Source organism: Zingiber officinale, chromosome 4B, assembly GCF_018446385.1.
Source record: "Zingiber officinale cultivar Zhangliang chromosome 4B, Zo_v1.1, whole genome shotgun sequence".
NCBI lineage: Eukaryota > Viridiplantae > Streptophyta > Magnoliopsida > Zingiberales > Zingiberaceae > Zingiber > Zingiber officinale.
The window spans coordinates 113,062,878-113,072,401 of NC_055993.1; positions in this window are offsets into that span (position 1 = coordinate 113,062,878).

Here is a 9,524-nt window from a genome sequence, read left to right on the forward strand (position 1 = left end):
AAGAATTTATGGTAAATTAAATTGGTATATAAGGAAGCATCAAGGTCAACTTAGAAAAATACCAAGAAACTATGTACCCCCTAGATTTTTGAATAATCCTGTAGGAAGGAACCTCTATTGGGTTCCAAAATCTGTGCTTAATTAATTTTTCAAAAATTAAAAAGCTTACAGTGAGAAAATTAAACATTGAAATTCTTTATGGAAGCTTTGTCTAAGGAAGTGGTTGTTGCTCCAATAACCAAGAAGGTCTAGTGCCTCGCCACGACCTGGAAGCTAAAATATTGAAAGAAAATGTTTAATTAACTTTCTGAAAAAGCATTAAACAAGTATTAAATAATGCTTTGAAAGTTTATCAAATATTTGTTAAAATAAACAAAAATTCCTAAGAAATTATTTTTCTAATTTTTTTTGGGTTAGAATTTTTTTTAATTCTAAAAGTTCATTTCACTTAACTTAGAAATTTTTTTTAACATTTACTTAGGATTTTTTTTAGAAATTTTTTTTGGAAAATTTATGTTAACTTAGCAATTTTTTCAAAAAATTCATTTTTAACTTAGAAAATTTTCAAAAACTTCAATCTTACTTGAAAATTCTTAAGACCCCATTTTTGTTGTGATCAAAGAGGGAGACAGAAGTACAAGTTTAGGGGGAGTTAGAAAAAAATTAAAATTTCTGTTATTATTTTTATAAAAAGTGTTGCAATTTTACTAATTGCAAAAATTATGTTTAACTTGTCAGTTTAGTAATTTACCTTTAAAATTACTATTTATGTCTATGTTGTCCCTAACTTGAACTTGGGTTGATGCACATCAAAAAGGGGGAGATTGTTGGACCCCATGGTGGTTTTGATGTGATCAACCAAGTTGGTTAGGTCCTGCGTTGTATTTGATCCCTGTGTCTAAGTGTCCAGGAGCTTAGGAGCGCAGGAAGTCGAGCGGAAGGCGCAGCTAGCGAGAAGGACGGCACGGGAAGGGAGCTGACGGGCTCGGTGCGTCCGAAGGACGAGAGAGCTGCGGAAGAGTACTCCGGTGGGCGTGAAGAGCGTGCGCGGTGTTCGAGGGATGTTAAGCCGGGACGGAAGGCTGCTCGAGGAGAAGGTCGGGAATTGGGTTCGGGTGAGCCCTATTCCGGTTGGCCGCAATCACCCAAAAGAACGGAGCGTCGGAAGCTGAAGAAACCAGGCTAAAAAGTAGGCTGCCAGCTTGGAGGCGCCTCCAGCAGGCTTGGAGGCGCCTCCATCATGAAGGCGCCTTCAACCCTGTTGAAGGCGCCTTCAACAGGTCAAAGTGACCGTTCTGCGCGCGGATAAAGTTTTATCCACTGACTCCCATGGAGGCGCCTTGGACCCTCGTTGGAGGCACCTTGGAGCATCGGGATAGGATTTCCAGGGCCTATATAAAGGCCCCTGGAGCTAGGAATTCAAGAACAACTCAAGCATTCAATCTGTAGTGTTTCCTAGCAATAGTTCTGAGCTTTTGAAAGTGTAAAAGGCTTCTCCTCCTTCAGCAAAGGAGAGTTTCTTTTAGTGCGCTTCTATTGCCCTAGATTAACAACCTCCTTGGTTGTAACCAGGTTAATTCTTCTGTGTCTTTCTTTTACTGTTTTATTATTTTGTTAACTATTGCACTAACTGAGTTGAAAGTACGAGGAGGGTATAGTTACTTCTTGTTTTCAGCAATTCAACCCCCCTCTTGCCGGTCTCCGCTGCACCAATATAATGTGCTTTGAGTGTAGGGAATATGGGCATTACAAAAGTAAATGTCCAAAGAGGATTAGGAAGACTCCACAGGCACCAAAAGTTAAGGAAGTCGGAGTCCCGATACGCAAGGGCAAGGAGCACGTGGTGTGCTTCCAATGCAAGCAAAGGGGGCATTATAGGAGTCAATGTCCAAGGGGGAGGCAACCTCACAAGGATAAGAGACCAAGCACATCTATGGGGGGAGCTAAGGCAAACCCTAAGGTATCCTTTAAGGCACATTCTTGCAATTCTAATAAGACACATGCTAGTAGTTTTATTGCAATTGTCAATAATGATAAGCATGATAACCATAGAAACCGATACATGTGCTTAGGTGCCAAACATGTTAGCCTAGATAAGGACAATGCTAGAAATGCCAACCCTAGAGTTAACTCATCTAAGGTTAAGGAAAACCTAGATAGGAATCCCAAAACAACTAGACATATGCCTAGGAATACCTCAAAGAAAAATGGAAAATTAAAGCTTGAGGTATTAAAGAAGGAAAATCAAGTCTTGAGGTCAAGACTTGACACTTTAGAAAAGGCTCTTAAGAATTTGGAGAAGTCAACTCTAGGGTCTAAGGGTCAAAAATCAAAGCCCAAGGACATGAGAGGTTTGGGTCACAAACCTAAGTCTCAAGTGGTCAAGCCCGCTTAACATAATGTTCCATTCGATTATGGAACAAGACCTAGGGCTAAGAAGACCATCACCAAGGTCACAAGGGGAGTCACCCCTAGAGTTGATCTTGATGAATCCCAAATGACCAAGGCTTTAAAGCCCAGGAGGGTCATTAGGAGGGTTGCTAGGTAAGTCATCCCTAGTGAATATTTAGTGAACCCAATGAGCTCAAATAGGTATTGGGTTCCTAGGAGCGTGATTCCTTCACGCTAGATGGTTTAGGGTGTGCCAACCTTAATTGGATAGGTAGTTAACCTACTCATGGCAAAAGGTGGCATTTTAGGAATTTTCAAGGTGTAATCAAGCCTTGAAAATGAAATTAAAAATTATTCCTAAGGTGATTAGGATGTGCCAACCACATTTTAGGAGTTTTCTAGGGTCAATCTAATTGGCACATAGTGATCTAAAAATCTTTAGTATATGATTTTAGGTCTATTACACTTAGGAATATAGAACTTATGGTAAAATGATCAAAATTATCAAAAATAGCAACTAAGACTAGAATTAGGTATTTTCTATACCTTTATATGTTATTTGTCATACATTGTTTGTCATATGCCATGTCATGACATCATATTTAACTTATTATCATTTGAAATGTCATGATAATACTTAGGTTAGTTATATGTCATGCCTTATTTAAGTTTCATACTTTATGTCATGACATCATGACATTGGCACATATTTCCACTTATGATATTATTTTATGTCATGTCATCATCTTTTGCATTTATGATCAATTAAATTGATTTAAGGATAAAAACATAATTTGATATGGAGATCTAATTGTTGTTAGAAAATGCATGAGAACTTAGCTTAAGATGACCTAAACCCATATCTCACATCAAAATTGACTTGGATGTGTTTGATACACCTTAGATGTGTGTGAGATATTAGGATGATGAGTTAGGATCAAGGTACATAGTTCTTGTACCTAGATGAGCCTAATTCGAAATTGAGGATCATAGGGAAAACTTACGTACAAGTCATGTAGCCCTAAGATTGTGGTCCTAAATTAATGGTTTAAAATCATTTCAAAATTGATTTGAAAAACCTTGATGAAGCTTTTCTAGTGATAGCATTCATCATTGAGCAAGTTGATACAAAGATGGATTAACCTTGAGCTATTTCAAAGTCTTTCGAACTCTGTATCAAGATTTAAAAATGGGAGTTATTTTCATAGAAAACTATTTTTTCATGATAATATATGTTATGAGGAATGTATCCTCAAAATTTTACAATTTTTGGAATTTTCTGTAATTTTTTAGGGGTTTCTGAATTTCGGGAGAAAAATCAGAAATTCTTATCAGAGAGTTGTGGACCGATCAGAGAAGATCCTGATCGGTCCAGGGAAGTCTGGATCGGTCACTGGACCGATCCAGGGATCCACCGATCCAGTGGAGTCCTGATCGGTCTAGTGACCGATCAGAGTGTGCCAAAATGCTGATTTTCGACTGTTGTCTGAAATTTCAGCTATGGAAGTTGGTGCTTTAGATTTCTAATGGGTTGAAACTCTCCAAGACATTGTTGGTGCAATGGTCAAGGAGGAGTTGACCTTTAGGGGGAGTTTTACCTAATGGTCAAGGAGGAGTTGACTTTTAGGGGAAATTTTTTCTCGTCAAGTTTTTTTTATAAGTGATTATCACTAAGTTGATTGTTGATTTTAGTATCAAGGGGGATATTAAGGGTTTCAATGAAAGGTATGGGACTTTCATTAGGAAGAAACTCTTGACCTTGATTCACTCTTTTTGATGTGTGTCAAAAAGGGGGAGAATGTCCAGAGAATGTTCAAGGAAGAACATTGGAGTTTGGGGAGAATGTTCAGAGAATGTTCAAGGAAGAACATTGGAGAACTATTGGAAAACCTAAGTTAGGTTATCGGGTTAACCTAACTTGATTATGGTTTTTGTCAAAGATCAAAAAGGGGGAGATTGTTGGTGCAACCTTAGGTCAAGGTTGACCTGGGTGACCCGAGTTGACATGACTCGAGGTATATTTTGATGTTTGACAAGAATAGAGAAGTTGTATTTTGATGTTTGACAAGAATAGGAACTTGGGGGATTGTGGGTGCAACCTTTGGTCAAGGTTGACCTGGTTGACCAGACTTGAGTTGACCTGATTCGGGAGCACGTGGAAAAGTCCAAGTATGGAAGCTTGGCATGGGAGGTTGGAGAGGGCTCGGTAGCTCGTTCTCTGGACTGGATGGAGTCGGAGAGGGCTCAGTAGCTCGTTCTCCGGACTAGGTCAGAGAGGGCTCGGTAGCTCGTTCTCCAGACTAGGTCAGAGAGGGCTCGGTAGCTCTTTCTCTGGACTGGATAGAGTCGGAGAGGGCTCGGTAGCTCGTTCTCCGGACTAGGTCAGAGAGGGCTCGGTAGCTCGTTCTCTGGACCGGACGAAGTCGGAGAGGGCTCGGTAGCTCGTTCTCTGGACTAGGTCCGAGAGGGCTCGGTAGCTCATTCTCTGGACCGGACGTGGAAGTCGGAGAGGGCTCGGTAGCTCGTTCTCCGGACTAGGTCCGAGAGGGCTCGGTAGCTCGTTCTCCGGACCGGACGTGGAAGTCCGAGAGGGCTCGGTAGCTCGTTCTCTGGACTAGGTCAGAGAGGGCTCGGTAGCTCGTTCTCTGGACCGAACGTGGAAGTCGGAGAGGGCTCGGTAGCTCGTTCTCCGGACTAGGTCAGAGAGGGCTCGGTAGCTCGTTCTCTATATCAGGAAGGCTTTAGGGTTTAAGGCTGGGAAATTGGATCGGTCTGCTGACCGATCCAGTGATACTATGGGTATCTGGATCGGTCTGCTGACCAATCCAGTGATACACTGATTCTCACTGTGGGTCATCTGATCGGTCTGGTGACCGATTAGTAACCAAACATATTGGGAGAAGGAATAGGAGGGATCGGTCTGTGGACCGATCCACCTATGGCCTGATCGATCCACAGACCGATCAGGGTTCTGCAACCAACTCTCTGTGAGAGTTGGGATCGGTCTGGGGACCGATCAGCCTAGGGCCTGATCAGTCCCCTGACCGATCAGATCCGTCCTGGATCGATCAGGGTGGAGCCTGGTCGGTCCAGGTCTAGCCGTTGAGTCACAACGGCTAGATTTCTGTGTATGTGTCTTCTTCTTCGCAAGTTCATATAAATCAAGAGGTGCAGGGCCTCTACAAAGAGGCTGACTTCTTCTTGCTCCTGCGATCTGAGCTTTGCTAAGCTCTCCACTGCTGAAGCTTCGTGTGAGCTTCCCTCGGCTGGACTCCAACTGATCCATTGCTGCTGTTGTTGGCATCCGTGAAGTGGTTGCTTCATCACCAGTCGACGAGAAGGCAAGCAAACTAGTGTTTTTACATTCATATTGTTCTTGGCTTCTTGCTTTATCTTTGTACTCTGATCTTGCTGTTGCAAGAGAGATTGTGGCGAGGTTTCTCCACCCAGAAGGAGTTTTTATTAGCCGATTTTTCGGGGTCTCATCCACCAACGGATTGATAGGATTCGTCCACCTTACGGACACGCCGAGGAGTAGGAGTATCATCTCTGAACCTCGTTATATCGTCGCGTTTGAGGTTTGATATTCTCCTGTTTCGTTTCTATCTTTTATTTCCGCTGCGCTAACTAAAATTGTAGGAAGAAACGTGAATTTGGGGTCGGCTATTCACACCCCCCCTCTCTAGCCGCGTCCGAAGGTTCTAACATACAGGAGGAGTATCAAAGATCGATAAGGTAAGTCAGGTACGGTCTCTATCTCCTGACGAGTTTTTTAAATTTATTAAAATTTTATCAAAAAATTCCTGTCAATTAGAAAATGATAATAAAAAATTATTAAAAGAAAATGAGGAGTTAAAATTAACCTTAGCAACATCTTATCGATTAGAAGATTTTGACAAGATAAAAATAAAAAATAAAAAATTGGAAACAGAAATAAGAAATTTAAAGAATTTTACATGCTCACATATTCAACAGTTCAAAATCATAATGGACTAAATTGACATTTTAGATACCATCAGGGCCAAATTAAAAAATTATCATGAAATATATTCCTAGAAAATTCTTGATTAATGCAATTGGTAGAAACCTATATTGGGTTCTAAAATAGTGCTTAAATTAAATTTTTATGCATGTCATACTTTAAATTAATTTAATTTTTATTTACTTAGAATTGTCTAAATAAATTGTTTCATATAATTTCTGTTAGAAATTAATGTCTTCTTCAATTTTTTCAAGAAAGATAATTTCATCACTTATTTGTTGGAAAAATTTTAATTTTTTCTAGTCATTATATTATTTTTTATGAAATTTCTAACAAAAATCATATTTTTATATTAAAAATACTTCTCAGGATTATTTTTGCGAAGTTTATTTTTTTCTATGAAACCTTATCATTCTCTCTAACTTCAAAATTTTTTCTAAAATTGCTTTACTGTTAGTGAATTTTCTATGAATTATTTATCCAAATGCTACTTTTTAATATTAAAAATTCTCAAAAAGTTATTTTTTTGAAAATTTAATTTTTTATACAAAGTGACTTGCTATAATACACACTTAAAAAAAAAATTAAGATTTTTCAAGCTTAAAAACTATTTTTAAGAATTTGTTTTTTTTTTAAATATGCCTTTATATAAAAAAGAATTTATTACTGTTTAGATTAATTTTAAATTTTGAGTGAAAATTTTATCTCTGCTTTGACTATATTTGTTTTACCGTTATAAAAAAAATTTAGAATCTTTTTCATGATTAAAAAAATATTTTTCACATTATTTTTCATAAATTATTTATAAATTGTAAAAATCCAGATTTTTTAAAATTTAAAACTTCATGATTTTCTGGATGCTAGTTGTTATGGCTTTTTATCTATTAGACTCTCTTTTTAATTTATTTCAAGTTATGTTCATAACATTCCCCTACTTTAAATGTGATCAAACAGGGAGAATTATAGGTTAAGTCTAGATAGAGGGTACATTTTTTATTTCTATAATTTTTTTTTAATTATAAAATTTATACTTGTTACCTTACTGTTATTTATTTTTTTTGTTACCCTAACTTAACTTGGGTTGCTCACATCAAAAAGGGGGATATTGTAAGTACCCTGTGGTAGTTTTGATATGATCAATCATGTCAAAGTTAGGTCCTGTTGTCTTTTGATGCCTTATGTCTAAGTATGTAGGAACTTAGGAGCACAAGAAGTCTAGCAAAAGACACAACTAGTGAGAAGGACGGCACGGGAGAGGGTCGACGAGTTCGGTGTGTCCGAGGGATGAGGCACTGTAGAAGAGTACGCTAGCAGACGAAAAGGAAGCACGCAGCATTTCCGAAGAACGAGAAGCCGGAGCGAAAGATTGTTCGAGAAGGCCAGAAAATGGGTTCGGGTGAGCCCTATTCTGGATGGATAAAATCATTCAAGCAAGTAAAGTCGAAACAGAAGACTTGGACAAAACGTCAACCAGAAGTTGACTGTGGTTCGAGCACCCAGAGCTATTCCGGGCGCCCGAACCCCCCGAGGCAGCCAGGGCACCCCGGGCTCACGCCCTGGTCGAGGCTAGTTCAGCTCGGTCTGGGCGGCTGGACCTAGTCCAGGCGCCCAAACTAGAAACTTTATCGAGTCACCAGCTGTTACGATCCGTTACAACGTGGATAAAGTTTTATCCACACCCAGACGCCCAGAACCCTTCCAGACGCCCGGATCAGGGCTATAAATACAGTCTTGATCCCAGTAGCTAAAAACAACACTTGAAAACAATCTTCATTTTGTTGAGCTTCATAATCTAGTGCTTTAACTACTGTAAGAGGCTTCTCTGCCAGAAAAAGATTTGATGGTGAACTTTCAACGTCTTGGATTTATAATTCCCTGATTGTAAACCAAGTAAATCTCTGTACCTTTTTGTTTTTGTTAATTAGCTTCTTAATTTTTTGTTCAAGTGTTTATTTTAATCAAGTTAAAAGATCAAGAATGGTATTTCTTATTTTTATCATGTAGGGCTATTCACCCCTCGCTCTCTTGTCGGCCGCAAGGGACCAACATAATTTCCTCCTTTTTAATGTGCATCAATCCAAGTTAAAGTTAGGATTAAACCAAAATGCAATAACATAATTAAGTAAAGTAAATTACAATTATAACAAAAAAATTGTAATGCAATAAATTAACTAAGTTAAGAATTTAAAAAAAATAAGTACAAAGATAAAAATTCTAAAAATATCATATCTCCCCCTTAACTTATACATATTCCTTCCCCTTTAATCACATCAAAAAATTTGGAAAAAATAAAATTTACAGATATAAAATTTTGAAATATTTTTCTAGGAGTACATAATAGGAATTACCAGTAGGCTAATATTTTTCAAAAATAATTCTAAAAAATATTCTATTTTTAATAATTAATATTCTATTTTGACAAAAATAATTTAAAAATTATTTTTCAAATTCAAAAAATAATGAAAAGTTTTATCAAATTTAAACAGAAAATCTTTATCAGTAGAAAGATTTTCACATTAGAATATTATTTAATTGAATAGAACTAATTTATTTCACTAGAACAGCCTATTTTTCAAAAATATATTTTGAAAAATATATTTTTAACTCTAAAATTCTTCTAATTTTCTTGGATATGTAAAACATATTGTTTAACGTCAAAAAATGAGAATCTCCAAATTTCTATTTTCTTAAAGTTTTAATATTAAAAATTAACTTTTCAGAAAATAATTAGTACTAATTTAGATAATATTCAAAAAAATGTCAAAAAAAAATTATTATGATAGAGAACATCAAGTTTTATAGTAGAAAAATAAAAAATTTCTAAAATAAGTCTGAAAAATATTTTTAGTTTTTAAATTATGATTTTTATTAAGAAAATTTATAGAAAATAATTTAATGGAAAAATATTTTAAAAGTTTTCTGTTAGTAGATAATACTATCATTTTGCACAAATAAAACTTTGAGAAATACATATGATTATAAAAATTAAAAAAAAAATATTTTAACAAAAAGTATAATGTTCTATCAGTATAAAAGTTTTGAGAAAAGAATACAAGCAGAAAAAAATTACTCAAAAAGTATTTTTCTATTGAAAATAATTTCTATCATAATAAATTAAAATTTGACAAATTTAATCTAAAAAGTATTTTGA